This window comes from Polistes fuscatus, unplaced genomic scaffold (assembly GCF_010416935.1).
Source record: "Polistes fuscatus isolate 324 unplaced genomic scaffold, CU_Pfus_HIC Scaffold7, whole genome shotgun sequence".
NCBI classification, from domain to species: Eukaryota; Metazoa; Arthropoda; class Insecta; order Hymenoptera; family Vespidae; genus Polistes; species Polistes fuscatus.
Window position 1 is genome coordinate 8,426,641 of NW_025113151.1, and position 19,468 is coordinate 8,446,108.

Sequence of the window (19,468 nt, forward strand, 5' to 3'; positions counted from 1 at the left end):
TGTTCGAATGAAAAATAAAGGAAGAGAAGTGGCGTCAAAGCTGGATTTAAAAATCATAAAAATTCCTTCCACGATTTCCCGGACGTTCGAAGAGAGAGAGAGAGAGAAAGAGAAAGAAAAGAAAAAAAGAAAAAACAGCCTAACAAGTTCGTTTCCAAATACCTATGGTTCGGTTTTATCGTGTATTATAGAAGAGAAGAAAAAAAAATAGAAAGAGAATATAAAATAATCTTAGAAACCAATCGAGAGGAAGAGAAGATCCCCCCCCACCTCCCTCGTCTATTCGGAAGAAACGAGAATGTAGTCGTAAAAATTTCCGAAAGGTTCCCGATACGTATAAAAAAATATCAAAATTAAATAAATAACCGTGAATGAGAACGGACGAAATAACTTCTGATACGAAAATGAGAAGCATGGGAAGAAGAAGAAGAAGAAGGAGAAGAAAAAAAATAATAAAGAAATCAGGGGGACGACCTTAATCTCGTTCTTGTAAAAAATACGTGAAATCCTTTAAGAAATTCCTGAAGAACGGAAGGATAAAAAAAGAAAGAAAGAAGGAAGGAAGGGTGGGTGGGTGGGGTAAGATGAACAAGTTTTATTCGAGATACAACACGCATTATCGTAAAATTATTTTAAGTCGATCTGAAAAAGAAACAACTTTCTCTTTTTCCCTATTTTCTTCTCTTTGTTTCGATTCTCTATTTCGTTTTAATAAATATTAAAGAAGTATTAGATTCTCTCATTGTTTTTTTTTTAAAGTGTAATCAATTATTTGATGCGTTTGTTCGCTTGATGATTTAAAGGACTTGTTGTTAAATAGAAGAGAAAAAGAAAGAGAGAGAGAGAGAGAGAGAGAGAGAGAGAGAGAGAGATAAATGTACAATATATATATTCGTGTTCACCTAATTGTCTACCGGAGCATAATTAATTATGCGTGCGGGTAAAGGAACACTTGTTACACTCGTAACACACTCGTTGCGTTTATCGTACATTGTTATATAAATAACGTGAGAGAAAGATAAAGAGAGAGAGAGAAATAAATGTAATTTCATTTATTTAGTATATAACGGATAAATCATTTCTTTATAATATTAAGATTTATAACTCATATATAAATCAATTTTATATATATATATATATATATAAATATAATTGTATAAATATACGTATAGATATACGTTTATTTTTTAATGTATACCAAGATAAAATACTATACTACTATTATAGAACTATTATACTTTTATTTATTATTTACTATTTTCTTTTTACATTTATCTACTTACTGTGCGTTACTACTAATATAATGATAAGTTTAATAATAATTACATAATTTTAATTTTCGTTTTGTTTTATCTATACATTACATTGTACTATACTGTAATTAATGGCCTTTAGGGAGCCTAGGCTCTAGGGTCAATAAAATATTATTAAATAAATAAATAAACAAAATAAATAAAATATATAAAATATACGAAGAATACAAATATATATATATAAATAAAAAAGAAAAAAATAATTAACGAATACCCCATATATAACATGAAATTATTTTAAACGATCTTGGTATTTATATTGTTAATGAGAAAGTAAGAGTTCTTCTTGAAAAGATTTTGTTCTTTTACAAAACGCACGAGAGTTTCAAATTGTTTCGATGAAATCGATCAGAGAGACGAGATATACTTCAGCAATAGCAGTAACAGTACATGCATATGTAAGGTACTTACATACATAGTATATGTATGTACATAACAAGATGTATATAAATATATATATATACGTATATATATAAGTGTATGTAATATACTCGAGTCCAGTACGAGATGCGAGGGAATATGTAATTCCTCTTGAACTCATTCTCTCTCTCTCTCTCTCTCTCTCTCTCTCTCTTTCTCTCCTCCTCCACAATTGTATGGACCAACTCGCCCGTAGAGAGGATCCCACCAGAGTGCAAGTTATACCCCTTTACAAATGCACCGACCTCGATATTTCAAAATCACTTAATACCACGTCAGATCGGCTACGGAAAATCGTGACTTCGTTTCGTTCGAAAAAAAAGAAAAAAAAAGGAGAAGAAGAAGAAAAAAAAAAAAGATCAAATAAAACCGCACCGAATCGTAATAGGAAATTTGTCTGCGAATTTGCGCGGGAAAGTGGAAAAGGAAGGTCGAGATCAGGGCAACGATCGATCGATCGAAGGATGATCGGTGATCGATTTAATCACCTAATCACCTGTTTATCATATCTATCTTCCTCTTACCCTATATATTTCTTTTTATTAATCTTCATCTAATTTCTTAAAGTACATACCACCTGTATTTAGGTTTCGATAAAAAGAAAAATAATAATAAAGAAAGGAAGACAAAAATCGGTGGAACCTACTTTCGATCCTACTCGTTTCAACGTAATTCACCGAAATTTACGGGTGCTTTTTTTATTTAGCAAATCCGTTATCGTTTATTCGTTATCGTTTAAAATATCTCACGAGATATATGATACTTGATGGATTGCTACACGTTTCTTTTACGAATGTATGTATCTGTGTGTGTGTGTGTGTGTTAATATAACGTATGTAGGAATGAAAAAGTAAGAGACTGAGAAGGAGTATTAAAAAGAAACATTTTCCAGGTTTTATTTCATCCAGACTTTCACGGGACCCCATCGCTTGTAAAACAGTGTATTACCCATAATACATGGCTCTTCGTACCACCGAAGATATAATGAAACGACCATAATGATAATTAATATCCAACGAGTTCTCTTCGTTGTATTTGCACAAGGCCAAAACGAATATGCATCGTTTTACCAATGTATTATAACTATACTTTTCTAAATACATATACATATTTATTTATATATATGTATAAATGTATGATAAAGTTAGACGAGCCTGTAGAATCAACGATTAGCCACAGAAATAACGAGATGAGACGAAACGAAAGAGTAATCACTTGTAAGAGAAAACTTTCGATCTGAATTTACGGTGCCGTTAAATTATTTCTTTCGATTTATATACGTATAACTCGTATATATTAACAAATAATAAACGATTGCACGATTATTTATTTTCTCGTGTATAAAAACGTGTATAATATATTATTTCAAATGATTTAAAATACGAGAGATATTATTATTTTTAAGATACCCACCCACCGTAATAAAAAATATTACAAATGATTTCAAATGTCCAAGATGCGTTAGAATTAAAATACTAAAAGATTAGAAATAATTTTGTTTAGATTGTGCATCTAATTTAAATATTTCACTTTATACAGATAGATACATGCGCACGTGTACAAATGTATGAGTATAACAATTTCAATTATTTTCATTCTATAAACTATGAAAAATAATCAAATAATCTTGATAATCGTGTATAAAATATTGTTTCTCATTCTAACAAAAATAAAATTAATATATTAATTATATTTATTGAGATTCTGTAAAAATTTGAAGAGAAGATGTGTTCCAATTGAAATGCCCCACCCTGTTAATACGTAATTGTCTACGTACACGTTATTCGTGTATATAGGATAGGTGCATATGTCGAGTAGCACGGGACATGACCAACTTTAATTCCAAGCACGTGTCGCACGGAGCAAAGCAGGAAAGGGCAACGTACGATCGACAACGCGTTCGCCATCGCCGTGATTTTATAGTTAATTAATGCTACACACCGTAGTCGCGGCTCGTGCCCACTAGGAATTTTTCACCAATTATTTGTTGTTTAGCCCGATAACGGGCAAACTTAGCAGCACGCGATTCTCATCGTGTTAGAGAAATTTATATATTTTTCCTTTAATCTCAATTATTATATTAATCAAACACCATCTTATGAATTTATTATTAATATTTTATATATATATATATATTTATGATGTATGATAAATATCACATTGTTACATGTATATGTATATTTATAAATAGAAAATGTTAATTTCTAATAAATATTTTAATAAATTAGAATATTCACACAGTGTGTGTTTTAACATAAACGTTATTGCTAAGGAAACATTTATATAGCAGGAATGTAATTATATAATATTAAAATAGTAATATATATATATATATTTTTTTTTATGTAAATAATAGGTCAATGACATTACGGATTTATTGGCTAATCTAATACGTTATTTCTAACAACCTTTTTTTCCCCCCGTTTACTATTTTACTTTCTATCATTCATTCTTTATCTCTTTTACATTTTTACCGTTTACTCTGTCAATAATTTTCTATTTTTCCGTATCCTATTTTTTTCTTCTTCTTTTTTCATGTTTCTCAAATACTTTTCTACATTAAGACTTTCGAATTGGAGGGATTATTCGTCAAAGACAGAAGTATAGATCAGAGTATAGTCGAGGAGAACGAACACGAGCACGATGTAAATCCCGTAGGGAGCGAATCGAACGACGTATCCTCATTTGCATAACTTATTGTCTCTTTTGAAGCACCCGCCAAGACACTTACGAAAGGCAATATGCGAGAAGGAGAAATGCATTGTACTGAGAGACCGTAAAGGTAGCAGCAGCACCCGTCCTATTGGTTTTACGATAAATAATTCGATGTAAGAGAGGAAGGAGAAGAAGAAAAATAAAAAGCTTCTACGTTTATCACATTGAATCGTTGAATTAACGAGCTTACGATACCACCCGTTTTGTATACCTATATATATATATAAATTTATATACGATTTTTATAACCATTTTTGGAAACTAGCAGGTGGTATACATATTTTTTGTGCAGATGTTTGCAAAAATTATATATATATGTAATGTATGATATTTCATGTAATAGATTTCTATAATCAATCTTTAAACGTTGAATTACTTTTTCTCGTAAATTTTCTTGGAAATAAAAAAAGGAAACAATTTAAATCACGATTCACGTGACACGTAAGTTAACGCACGATTTAAATGTTAATTAGAAATTTATTAGTCGCGGGGCCTTACTCCAGTTTCTCAGGCCATTTCCATTTCCACATGTTCGTGATTGGAAATCGAAGAAAAATCAAAGCCGTTAGAGAAGCAGATATAGTTCTCTTGTGCGCTAACGTGAAAAACTATTGCGGTATTGACTCTTTTACTACCAACGGTATACGATCTTGTTCTCTCTCTTTCTTTCCACTCATCGTTCTCGAAATGATCTTGCAGTAACAATTGCAATAGGTGAAATTTCATTAATTTGAAAAGAACGTTCCATTAAACCACGCGTACAATTTGTTTTTATATAAATAATAAATAAAAACTAATTAAGAGAGAGAGACGGAATATATTTTTTAAAAAGTATTTAAAGTAGTAATAAATAATTATAAAATGAATATATTTTTAAGAAAATATAAAATAATATCAAAATTAAAATGTACGATATATTTATATGCGCAATAAAATTATAAACTACATTAGATAAATTAGAGAAAAAATATCGAAGAAAATAAACCAGACGGATCTGAGAGAGAGGATACTGCGAAAAGGAAAAAAGAAGAAAAAAAGAAAAAAAAAATAAATAGAAAAAAGAAAGAGAACATTCAACGACGACAACGGTAAAATATAAAAGGTTATTTGACGTTGGAAGATTCCCAGGAAAATTAGTCGGTCGTCGATTTAATCGGCTTAGGTATTTCTATCAACGCTTCTCTTAAAATTTAAAATTCGCGGCTGGCTCGCGCAATCCGGCCAGCGGCCAATAATAGTGCCGCGAAATTAGAACCAACGAGTAAATACATACATACATACATATATATATACATATACATAGATATCCTAAGTTCTTACGTGTCCACGGTGAAAAGCTTACACACACATACATACGTATACCTAATACACTTCTCTTTGTTTTAGCTCGGGGCAACCCAATTACGCGTGGAAGGTGCGTAAGCAGGTAGTTACATCTTTGTACCTCTTAGTGAGATCGAAAAAGGTTTATGGTGCTACGGCAATCTGCGAGATAATTGTCTCCATCTCACTCTCTCTCGTTTAAACCATTTTAAATTCCTCTAAGGCACGAGAAAACGGTCTCGATGGACACGAGATGATGGTTAACTAACGCATTAAATTGTTTCCCTTAGAGCATTCATTCGAAATCTTTTAACTCTAAATATAAATCTTAACTTTAATACATTTTCCCTGCAGTTACGTTTCTTTTTTCTTTTTTTTTCTTTTTTGTAGAAATTAAAATAGAAAAAAAAAAGAAATATATTCTTAATTTATTATTATTATTATTATTATTCGTAAGAGGAATCTTTTAACGAGAATATTTTTAATCGTTTCTTCATTAATTTTATGGTCTTCATCTTCTTCTTCTTCTTTAGTTTTTTCTTTTTTTCTATTTTTTGTTTTAAGAATATTAACGATAAATAATTTTTATACGGGATCGAAAGAAAGCAAAGGAGAGACGTTTAACGTGACTAAATTCGTTATTTTTGTCGAACTAACGTAATAATATATTTTACAACATAATCGTCGCTCGAGGATATTAAATTGCTACAATGTGTCACTATGGTTAAAAGAAAATGTCAAAGTGCACGATTCTCAGTGTATAAGCGGATAATATTTATTTGCGTCCGACTGAGAGAAGAATTTCACGATTGGGGCTTCTATTCGCATGGAACTAATGTCGAAATCATTTTGGCACGAAACAAGGATGTAATTTCGATGACGCTTGGGGTCCAATTCAACTTTCTTTCTTTCTTTCTTCCTTTTTTTTATTATTTCTACGCGTAATGAAGGATAAATTCATAGTATTTTACATTACCGATGTACGAGTGTTTCGTAACTGTCAATGGATAGAAACAAAATTTATACTTTGAACGGGGAAATGATTGATAAGTTACTTTCAAGACAACTTGAATATAGCAAAAAGAAAATAATCAAAAAAAAAGAAAAAAAAAAAAGGAAATAAAAACAAATCTATTAAAATAACTTTCAATCTCGACGTAATCGCAATCGTTCTAGTCATAATAATTTGAAAGATGGGTACTTTGGTTAACAAGCTACAGCCCTGAAGGATGATCCCACGTGAGGTGGAATTCAAAACGAAGTCGATGACTGGTCCGTGATATCGGCCATGGGACAACGTACTGGCACGTACTCACGAGTACGTTGGTTGCACGTGTAGCAGCTTCTGAAAAGCGTTGCTTCACCTAATAGACTGGAAAACGCGTACCTATTGTTTTTACTTTGGCGCCTATTTAATCAAGTAATTCATCATTTTTCACGATATTCTGATAAAATTTTACGTTAAGATATTAAAGAAAAATATTCATTTTCTTTTCAATTTGATACGAATTACCTGACACGTGTGACACGTAATAATTATTTCAATATATAATTAATGTGTGTGTGTGTGATCTTTATACATGTTGTGTAACACACAATAAATAAGAAATGTTATTAATTCTAAATAACCATCACAAGTTAACACTGATTCGCGAGGATCAATTTAAAAAAAAAAATAGAACAATCATAACCCGACATCGTAGATATAAAAAAAGAAAGAAGAAAAATATGTAAGAGAAACTTCGAAGTTTCGATTGGTAATGGATAAGACAACTAGTATTGAAAAAAAACGTGGGAGGACGAAATAATGTTTGTGGTGTTCTCTCGTCACTGAAATTTTTCATGCTTCCCTACTCGCAAATAATGCGACTTACGGGCACTTTCGCAATATGGATACATATATATACATATATATATATATGTATATACACGATGGCGGTGGCGTGTTCGTTCACCGTCGATCGTTACACTGCGTTTATTCTCGCGCAGAGAGTTACATACACGCACACATTTATACGCATGCACATGTACCTACATATATATATATATACATATATACATATATACACGCAGCAGAGATATACGCAGTCAAACAGGCACGCACGTACGTATACACAGGATAAGACTCGGTAGGAGAACCATACGAGACGACACATCGTTGCACGATCATTCTATCTCTCTCTCTCTCTCTCTCTCTCTCTCTCTCTCGTTTATTCTCTTTCCATGTGTATACCAGGAACGTCTGCCCACACGAAACGCGTCGGCTGCTTTTTCCTGTGTATTCCGTGCTTGCTTGCTTGCTTGCTTACGCCTATGTATATATATATATATATATATATAAAAGTTCCTCGGTAAAGAAGAACATTATACCGGAACGAGTGACTAACCTCTGCGAATGGAAGAAGATGGACGACGGTGGTCCGTGAAGAAGAAGAAGAAGGTGTGCGAGATATCGTAGAAAAAAAATCCTTCCAACGTTGAATACCAGCCGAGACGAAGAAAAATAATATTCGACGATAAAAAACAATAATGACGATTTTCTTCCGAAAACTGAATATAACCGTAGAATAAATCTCTCTCCTCTCGTTGAGGATCCAACTGTACATTGGCTACATCACGACGAACACACGTGTTTTTAGTAGTTATCTCTTCGTGCCGATTGACAGTTCTCTTCCAAGATGGTTGTTTCTTTTCTTTTGTTTTTCAGGAAAATATATGTACGAAAGAGAGAGAGAGAGAGAGAGAATGAGACAAAAAAAAGAAAGAAGGAAAGAAAGAAAGAAAGAAAGAAGGAAAGAAAATAAAAGTCTTTGATTTAACTTGGAACAAATATCTCTCTCTCTCTCCTCTCTCCCTCCCTTTCTCTTTCTGTTTCTCCTCTCCTTTGATTTATTCCCTTCCGAAGTATCTTGATTATTGTTACGATAAAGAACAACAGCATAGATAAGTCCACCGATTGTTTGTCTTTTGTTTTTTTTTCTTTTCACAAAATTGTCAGTTGACTTTTATTCACCATATATATAGACGAATTTAATTATTATCTCATATACACACGTCTACCTTTTACGTATAATTATTATTATTATTATTATTACGATTTATACGATTTCTAACCGATAATAATTTGAATGAAAATATTCGTAGGAACTGTGCGTTGCGAGAAAATGGTTAGCGCGCGCGCGCGCGCGCTCTCGTGTGCACTAAAACACGGTACCAGATGTTCACGAAGTCGACGACGTCCTTCTCGGATGAGAATACGTCTATTCGGATCTTCGAAACGTCGCACTCTCACTGTTGGTTGCCTTCTTCTTCTTCTTCTTATTATTATTCTTCTTATTCTTCTTTTTCTTCCTTTTATTCTTCTTCTTGTTCAACGATGACGACCGAGGACGAAGGATAATTACGTTGTGGATTGATTATCTCTCTCTCTCTCTCTCTTTTTCTTTTTTGTTATTATTATTCTTCTTCCTCTTCTTCCTCTTCTTCTTATTTCTTAAATACCTTTATTTACCATTAAAACATCGTATCTTTTCTCATCACAGGACATCACTGTAGTCAGTTGCAGCAAATCCTCTTTTCAAATTCGAATCCTTTATTAAGTTACCAACAACGTGTCATAGTATTAGTAGATATCAACGAACGTAGATTAAAAACCGACAGATTTAGAAAATAAATAGTATTTTCTTCCTTCTCCTTCTCTCGATGATTACAACAAAATCCTTTTTCTTCTTCTTCTTCTTCGATCACCAAAATCTTCCTTTTATCTTTCTCCTCTTCCTCCTTCTCTCGAAATAAAAAATAGAACAAATTTAACAACGATGATAGAGAGAGGACGTAGATAAGAGAAACCAAAGTTCACGAGACAAGATCGATCCCAGCTCGTCTGTCCGATATCAAATTCCTTATTCCCAAATGAACTTCAACGATATTCAAATCTTCCTACTCTCTCTCTCTCTCTCTTACTCTTATCAATTCAAACTCCCGAATAGGAAGATAAAATAAGTAGCAGCAGCAAAGAAAAAAATAAAATAAAATAAAATAAAATAAAATAAAATAAAATAAAATATATATATATAATAATCTATATAAATATATCAAATAATAATAATAATAATAATAATAATAAAATTAATAATAATAAAATAATAATAATAGAAAAATAATATGGATGGAGAGAAAAAATAAAAAAGAAAAAAAAAATATATATATATATAATAATAATTCGTATAACGTGTGTGAGCCACGCGTGTTGCTCCAGCTGAGAGAAAGATCCTCAGCTGTTCGTGGGATAGCTATCGACGTCGTCCGTGTGGAGGACGATATCGGCGCGGCCGTAACCGTATTGCTCGCCGGCGACCGTACGACTGTACGCGTGGTGGAGGCGGAGGAAGGAGGAGAGGCGTGGAGAAGAGAAAAGGAGGGTCGGAGGGGGTGGTCGGGATGGTAGGAGGAAGAGGAAGAGGGAGAGGGAAAGGAGTAGGGAGGTCGAGAGGAAGGAAGGTAGGTAGGTAGGTAGGTAGGCAGGTAAGCTGGCAGAAGGGGGGAAGCAAGAGGAGAAACGGAGAACACCGGCGAAGTAGTAGTAGCAGAAGCAGGACGCACAGTGTAAGGAGAGTTAATATACCAGATACTACTTACTACTTCTTATTCTATTTTGACTATTACTACTTTGTTCTTTTCATTGGTGAAAAAAGGAAAAAGAAAAGAAGAGAAACAAGAGGAATGAGAAATTAATCTTTCCGATCGGATGGAAAATGAAAAATTTGATTGGATGAGGAGGAATTAATTTTAGAGAAATATATTAGAAGAGAGAAAGAGATGGAAGAATTCTCTAGGATAGGTTTGCAATTTCGTCGTACGCCCACGAGTTGATAGAAAGAAAGAAAAGAATTAATGGGGAGAATAGAAAGAGAAAGAAGAGGAAGAGTAGGAGAAGGAGAAGGAGGAAGAGAGGAGGAGGAGAAAGAGGAAGAGGACAGCGACATCGACGGCAGCAGCAGCAGCAGCACGACGACGACAACGACGATGAACGACGATTTGAAACGAAACGAAACGAAACGAAACGAAACGAAGCAAGGCAAAGCAGGCAAGGCAAAGCAAGACACTGCTGGTTGTGCTGCTGTTGCCGCCACAAAGTCCTACAGTGGCCAGGCCGAGTGCTATGGCGTACATCATGGTGGACTTGGACGATATACCTCTCTGCAACAGGCGAACCGAAAGGGGCTATAGTGTATACTCGGTGGACTTCAAGAGATAGAAAGAAAGAGAGAGAGAGAGAGAGAGATAGGAGAATGAAGAGAACGAGAGAAATAAAGAAAGAGATATACGCTAAAAGTGGAGGGAGTAAAAGACAGAGAGAAAGAGAGAGAAAGAGAGAGAGAGACGAGAACGAGTCACGGAGGATATATACTAGGTAGGTAGGTATGTATTTCGCCTGAGGCAACTCCAGGTATAGCGGTACTTGGTTATCCCTCCCCGCGAGCCCCCTCTCAACTTCCTCCACTACACGGCGCAACACAACCACCTCCACTCAACACGCTGCCTGCTGCTGCTCTGCTGGTGCTCTTCCCTCCCCGAGACTTCCTCCTCGTGGACTAACTCCTACTCCTCTAACTTCTTCTCTCGTACTACACCACCTCGGCGTTCGTTCTCTCTGCGTATGTATTATTTTTAGGTATGTATTGAAGTAAGTTAGGATTAACTCGCACTAGCCGGATTCTACATATTTATGTATATATATATGTACGTGTGTTGTATCTTATTTCGATGATGATTACAAAGATGATGATGATGATGATGATGACGATGACGAAAAATAAGATAAAGACGAGCACTGGTTTATCAATGAACAATATACGTATTATATATTAAATATATATATATTTACTTATTTTATAGTATAGAAAAAGGTAATATAATATAATAAAACGTATATTATTCGATATATAAAATAATATTTAAAAGAAATATTATTTGCATGTAAACGAGAAACTTTCGAAATGATCCGATTATCCGTTATTATATAAATTGATCTTTTTTTTCTTTCTTTTCTAATTTTGTCGCAGTATTTTTTATGCGCGAGCAACAATTATCGTAATATCTTTTATAATTTATTCAAGTATATATACTTATATATACGTATACTTACATATATTTCCTGCATAGAGAGAAACATGGAACGTTGTTTGTGTGCGTTTATTACTTATACTTGCTTACTTATTTCTGAGAGACTACGGTGGTTTGCACGGGACGCAGGATCTCTCAAGGACGTATAGACCATAGCATTTCGGGCCTAGCTCGACCTACTGCTGGCAAGGAACGTGCGCCGACAGCGCACTCGTGCGAGCATAGCAGTTCCTCGGAGACTTGAACGAGTGTATAGGCAGGGTTCTTGCCCTCTCTCTTTCCTTCTTCTTTCTTTCTTTCTTTTCTTTTCTTTTCTTTTATTTCTTTTTCTTCCTTACATATTAAATTCGTAACAAATATTGATTTTATTTATTGATTTTAATTATGGATAATGTGAAATATTATTTTTTGTTTCCTTGCTTTTCGTTTTTTTTTTTTTAGAGAGGAGGAGGGCAATTTCTTCTTTGTTTTTTTATATTTGTCGAAGCGTTTTACTCGACTTTCTTTTTTTATTTTTACGATCCATCAAAGATACTTCACCCTGATTCCCGATGGTTGATGTACGATAAGAGTTGGAGAAAGCAACGATTATAGGAAAACCCTCTCCTCCCACCTCCTTCTCTCCTTTGGAGGTTTACTTTATTTTTACCCTCCAACGAAGTATAATAAATATTTTCATTTTCTTATTTTTCTTATTTATGTATTTGTGCGCGAGCCTGTGTTTCTGAACTCAGGTAGAGATATCTCGGATTTCGTAGGTATTTTGGAGAAATATTTCGACGATCTCTGCGAATTTTTCTCCTAATCCTTTTTTTTTCTTCTTTTATTTTATTTTACTTTGTTTTTTTTTTACGATACGATTAGATAGAGAAAGAAAGAACCGGGGACAGGAGTTGTATTCGAAAATAGCGAAATATTTGTGGGCGATTTTTCATGATGATTTAAATACCGTCCAACCGGCGCCGTTTTCATTTCGACGAAGATTATAAAATTTAATAATGGATGGACAATGATGGCGTAGTTATAAATTTATATAGGTATGTATGTATATATATATAAGGTGTTATAAAAAAATATTATACGAGAAAGCTCTTTTCGATGAATTACGTTTGATACCTACCAAAGAGATAGTAAAGAAAATAAATAAATAAATAAATAAATAAAAAGCATTATACAAATCGCTCAAGGGCAAATACCAACTGTCGATACATTTGATGCATAATAGACAATCGAGATTTATTAGCAGCGAGAAGAATCGGACATGTGAAACGCCAAAGGGAAAAGATAGTGATTGATTTAGCTGTGATGAGGATGCATTAATACGTTAATACGAAAGGTAATTAAGCCTATTGTGTCGACGTTCAAACTCGTGTTTATATTCACGAATTACATGCGAGCTTAAAAGGCGCGAATATTATTTAATTAACTAGAAACTGAAGGATCAACTAAACGAACGAACGAGCGAACGAATGAACGAACGAACGAACGAACGAACGAACGACCGATCGATCGATCGAACGATCGATTAATCGATCTATAAAATTTCTTTCCTTCTTTTCTCGAACTCAAAATCGTGAGATCATCGATCGCGATCTCGTACGAGTTAGAAAGTGTAACGTCAAGCGTTCAAACGATTATTAAATTTTCTACATCGAATAACATCGGTACATGCATATATTATATTTAATATATTTTTATATATAGAAAGTATTTCATTTAAATTTCTATTGAACATTTGAAATGTTAACGAGAATATTTTGATAATATATAAAATATGATATTAACAAAATATAAATACAATTATATTTTTGTATATAAATAATTATTTTATATTATTATATTATTTAGAAATACTAGATTTTTTTATATATATATTTGTTATATAAATTTTTTATATTTATTATTTTATATATATTTTTATATATAGAAAGTATTTCATTTAAATTTCTATTGAACATTTGAAATGTTAACGAGAATATTTTGATAATATATAAAATATAATATTAACAAAATACAAATACTATTTTTTTTGTATATAAATAATTATTTTATATTATTATATTATTTAGAAATACTTGATTCTTTTGCATGTCCATGTATTGTATATTAAAATAAATATATCATATATTTAACATATGTACAATTAAAATGAAAATATTTTCTTTTTAATATAAAATTAAATCAAGATCAATGTTCTTCGAGTTAACCCACTTTCAAAAAAAAAATCATTATTCGTAACAAAATTTCACTAAATTCGTTATTTAATCATCTACAATATAACTTTAACAAAATCTTACTACATTGACGCACGTAAAGAAAAAGAAATAATTTCAAATGCTATAATAAATTGAAACACCCTGTATACAATACATGGACGATATTTAACGAACCAAAAGATTTATATCTGCAACAAATTTTCTTTCCGGTCTCTTCTTGCGAGAGTAAGAGAAAAAGAACAAAATAAGAAAGAAATATAAACATTTGAAACCATCAGCTTTGAAAAGGCACCATGGGTACCAAGAACAAATACCATCGATTGATCTATCGATTCGAAACGCCATTCATCAGCCTCGTCCACGACAAATTCATGAAATCGGCCCACATTTGCAAAGTCAACTTTGTGAAAAGAAAACGTTCTCGCGTATTTTACGTAGATAAAACGCGTATTATCTGACTCATTTTCTCTCTCTCTCTCTCTCTCTTTCTCGACAGGTTAAGGTGTAAGCTTAGTCGTGTGACGTACGACAGTAATTACAGGCTTTAGAAGAGTGGTGGATGAATTAGGACATCGACAAAAGATCTAAGCGAATCGAAAGATGAAAGACCGAGAAATACGATCGATCTTTTGCCGCTAATGTTGGCTTGCTACGCACTTCCTAAACAAAAAATTCTAAATTGTTGTTAGAGAAGATATAGAAAAAGCAAACGAAAAGAAAAAAAAGACAAAATAAATAAATAAATAAAAAACTGGTGTGTGCACTTATGTACGCACGTAAGAAGTTATACTTCTTTGCCGTACCAAAACGAACATAACCTCAATAACCTCAATAACCTCAAAAATAACTTCAAAAAAAAACTTCAAAGAAGAAAAATAACTTAAAAAAATAAATAATTATTATTATATATATATATAAGAAAGAATAAAAAAAAGAAAAAGAAAATATCAAAATATAGATATCAGTCCACACTAAATATAAGAGAGATATATTGAATTACTTCACGCGTCAACTGTCATGGCGCTGTGATAGCACTAATTCCCGCTCGATTATTTAAGTAAAGCAGCGCTGAGTACGATTAGTACTTGGATGGGTGATGACCCGCTTGAGAAAAAATGGGAAGAAGAAGAAGAGAAGACAACTTCATGCCGTAAACTTGAAATTTGCCGCGCGTCGTAAATGCCGACAAACTTCATGGTGTCGTTTTTCCAGACGCTCGGAACAAAATCATTCCCCATTACATTTTCCCCAACGCGCCAAAAGAAGTATAACTTCAATAAATAAATAAATAATGATTCAAATATTAATGAAAAAATACTGATGGAATGAGATGGAACGAAAATTCGTCAGAGATATAAAGAGATAGAACAACAACAAAAATTGTTTATGAGAGTTAGAACAAGATGGAAAGAATTAGAATGATAGTTAGAGTTAGAGTGAGTTAGAGTGGCTTAGAGTGAGATAGGAAAGAAGAGGAAAAAAAAGATATTAAAAGAGAAAGAGATGAAAGAAGCTGCATTTATCAGAAAGAAAATAAGAAAGAAAGAAAGAATAAGATAGAAAGAGAGAGAGAGAGAAAGATAGATAGAATGAAACATGAAGAAGACCTTGCAAAAAGGAGCTAAGCGACGTTCTGATCGATGATGTCAGAGGATTGTGGACCGGGAAGGATGCGCGTTATCGACGTCTGCACGTGCGCCCGCAACGGCGGCAGGTATTCCGCAATTAAGTATCTTTCTCTCTCTCTTTCTCTCCCTCTCTTTCTCCCTCTTTCACTCTTTCTCTCTTTCTCTCTCACACCTATACATCGTATATATATATTATGGTACTTACTTACATGCACGACGTTCTCGAGATAGCACGTGCATCGTAATACACACAACTTGCTTCGAAACATCTTTCTAACGCCACTGAGAAACATCTTAAAATAAATATTAATAGATGTTGTGATTGAGAAAAAGAATGATTACGAAAAAAGAAAAAAAAAAGAAATATAAGATAACCTAAAATATTTATTAGGATGAATTTATAAAAGGTTCGCGAGAGTTTGTAAAATTAATATTTCATTTGCGCGTGTAAAGTAATTTTTATTGACTTTCAAACAACAACAAAAAATTGCACTACGATGAAAGAAGATAATAAACGCAGGAACTTTTGATTAACCCTAATAAAAGGGGGGAATGGGGAAAGATAAGAAATAATAGAAAAAGAGGGGAGCAAGAAAAGGAAACGAATGAAGAATGAAGTGATATGAGGGGGGAAAATAAAGGAAAGAGAAAGAAAAAGGAAAGAAACATATACCTATGGTTTGAATCTTGATCACGATGTTAAAAACAAGATTATTATTGCGTCGTTCCACCTTTGGCGGAACGGTTTCTACACGTGGTCGAGATAAATGATAACCGCTTTAAATACCAGTTTAGCGCGTGTCCCGATCAGAGCATCCTTCTCTTTCTAGCACATTCCTTGTCTCTTTTACGCCTTCCGAAGATTCTTACGTGTCGTTATATTACTTCGTTATACTCTTTAGAAAGAGAAAGAAAGAGAAAGAGAGAGAGAGAAAGAAACTGTGTAAGAAAGAAGAGGAGGAGGAGGAGGAGGAGGAGGCAGGTGCAAGCGATTAATAATAATCGATCGAGACTATACGGATCGGTGGTTTAAAGATATTCACGATTTTAAAAAACTCCCGCGCAAAATATAAATGTATATATATAATAGTAAGAATGAGAGAGAGAGAAGGAGAAATAAAAAAAAAAGAAAAAGAAAAAAGAAAAGAGAAAGATAGGTTCGTAATTTCTTGAAATGACTTGCATCTCCGTTTTTCATGCTCCTCCTCATCATTCTCATCCTCGAGCTCTCTCAGCTTCTCATCTCAGTCAGTGCTCATCTCTGAACCTCTCTTCTGCTCTGCTTTTGAACGAAGAGGGGCGTGTAGATCGACTTCAGAACAGGATGTAGATATTCTTAATCGCGTTAACGGTTCGTTCGGGATCCCTTTATGGTCATTAGTCCGGTTTTATACTTACTAATATTATCCTCTCGATGACTCTTTATGATGCATTTTCCGTTCATCTTCAAATAAGAAAGAGAGAGATAGAAACGTATTTATTTATGTGTTATTTTTTATCTTTTTTTTACTATTTATATAATTCTTTAATTAGATTTTATTTAATATTAGATATATGTTTTATCTTCGGATTAATGTTTTTCTTACGAATTAGAATTGATTGTATTTTTTTGTATCCCTTATTTTCTAACATTTTGCATAACAATTTGATTAAATTTGTCAAGAAATATAATACGATATTAATTATATTATTCTTGATAAGTTTATTTCACAGATCAAAAACGACGTTTACGAAGAAGAAACGAAAATGTTTTTTATGACGATGGGATTAATTTCATTTCATTTCAATATATTCGTCTTTTGGATTATGTTTACCGGACACGTTTGAAATATATGTATCATGTGTATATATATATATATTTTCTCTTTCTCTTGCATACTTTCTTAAGATCTTTATCGCATAAGGCACGTTAACGATCGAACATACCTATATGAGATATAAGTATTTAAAAGAGAGATATATTCTCACGAATTTTTTACTCCAGTTTCTCACGGACTCGGGATGATCGATATCTCGTAAAAAAAATATATAGAGAAAATAATAAAAACAAAAAATAATTTCAAATTAATAACAAGAATAAATCATCCGTGTACTACTAATAGAATAAAAATAAAACCAAACAAAAAAAATATATATATAACTGGAACGAATGGTTAAAAAGAAAAAGAAAAACAAAATTGACAAAAAAAAATTGAAAAGAAATAAAAGAGAAAAAGAAAAAATATTGAAGTTTTGATCGAATTTGAAATAATGGATTTTAATGATCGAGAAGAATGAACTCGATTTCTATATTTAAATAAGTAAGCAGATTAAAATTAATTGACGTGCATACGTAATAAGAATACATTTGAAAACCGTTAAGAGTAGCAAGAAATGTGGAGCACGAGAGTTTACTCCCGTGCGCTTTAATTACGCACGATTGGGAGAGCTTCATTACTGATTTAGTTTTTTTCTTCTCGATCAAATGAAGAAGAAAAAGAAGAGGAAGGAAAAACAATGTTTCTACAATTTTCTTTTCGAAATCGCATAAATACGAATACCTGTAAATATATGTGTGTGTGTGTATTTTTTGTATAATACACGCATCAATTATATTTCGTATGTATGCATTATTAGTGTATGTAAATGTTTGTAATTTAATTAAATAAATAATTGTTAATGAAAATATATCGAAGACAATAAACGCGATTTATTCGTAAAACGAAAGTAGGTAATAAAATAATTATTAACAAGATTAATTATCATTCATCTCGTTAACACGAAAGGTCGTTACTATACTTCGGCCTTAGGATTTTAGATAAATTAACTAGCTAGACATTAATTAGAGCTTATAATCATAACGTGAAGTTGTCAAGTGGGACGAGAAACGGGAGGTAATTACTATGTCAAGAAGCCTCATTGAGAATACAATGAAGTCGACAAAAAAACATCTCGAATTAAAAGTGCAAATAGTATGATGGAAGTTTCTCCATGTGTCGATTATAATATTATCGTTAACGATTTAAATGTATATCAACGATAACAACAACAACAACAACGATATTATTCAAAATATTTCTCTCAAAAAAGAAAAAGAAAAAGACAAATCAACGTGTATCCAATTGTTCGTTAAAAGTTAACAAATAAAATAAAAAAAACATATCTTTACTATAAAACAACGAGACGAAAGAAAAACAAACGATTCCTCTACGCTCGTACTTATTTTTCTTACGAATAAAAACAACAGAAAAACAGAAAAACAAAAATAAAATAAAATAAAAGACAAAAGTTAAAATAAAGTATTTCCGGGGTGTAAAAAAAAGAAAAAGAAAAAGCTTCCTGAAAATCCTGACGAGAACTACCGGAGTGTGACCACGTCGAAGCAGGTGCAACAGGTGAGTCCAGGAGCCTTGGTAGACAGCAATACTGTCTGTCCTACCCGCCAACTCGAGTCAACCAATCATCGAGCGAGACCTACATACGCGTTACCCCCACCAGTTTTAACTCTTAGGAACATCCGACTTGAGATATCTTTGACTCGACTAAAGTTCCAATACCGTTAAGAACATCTTTAATTTCTTCATTTAAACTAAACTTCGGTTAAACAAATTTTCATCTATAGATAATTCTTCTTCTTATATATATATTACTCTTTCTCTCACCTTTTTCTATATTTCTCGTTGCTGTTCTCCGCCGCAGCATCCTCTTCTCCTCCTCCTTCTCCTCCTCCTCCTCCTCCTTCTCCTTT

At 32.8% G+C, this 19,468-nt stretch overlaps 1 protein-coding gene across 1 annotated transcript in view; it reads right to left on the bottom strand.

The window, feature by feature from the left end:
* The window catches only part of LOC122524247 (uncharacterized protein DDB_G0283357-like), a 79,250-nt gene extending 59,815 nt beyond the window's left edge, over positions 1-19,435 (bottom strand). The window contains exon 1 of the mRNA XM_043646396.1: positions 19,383-19,435. The gene's annotated coding sequence lies outside the window, so the exon portion shown is untranslated. The remainder of the gene's footprint in view (positions 1-19,382) is intronic.
* Positions 19,436-19,468: the final 33 nt, after the last annotated feature.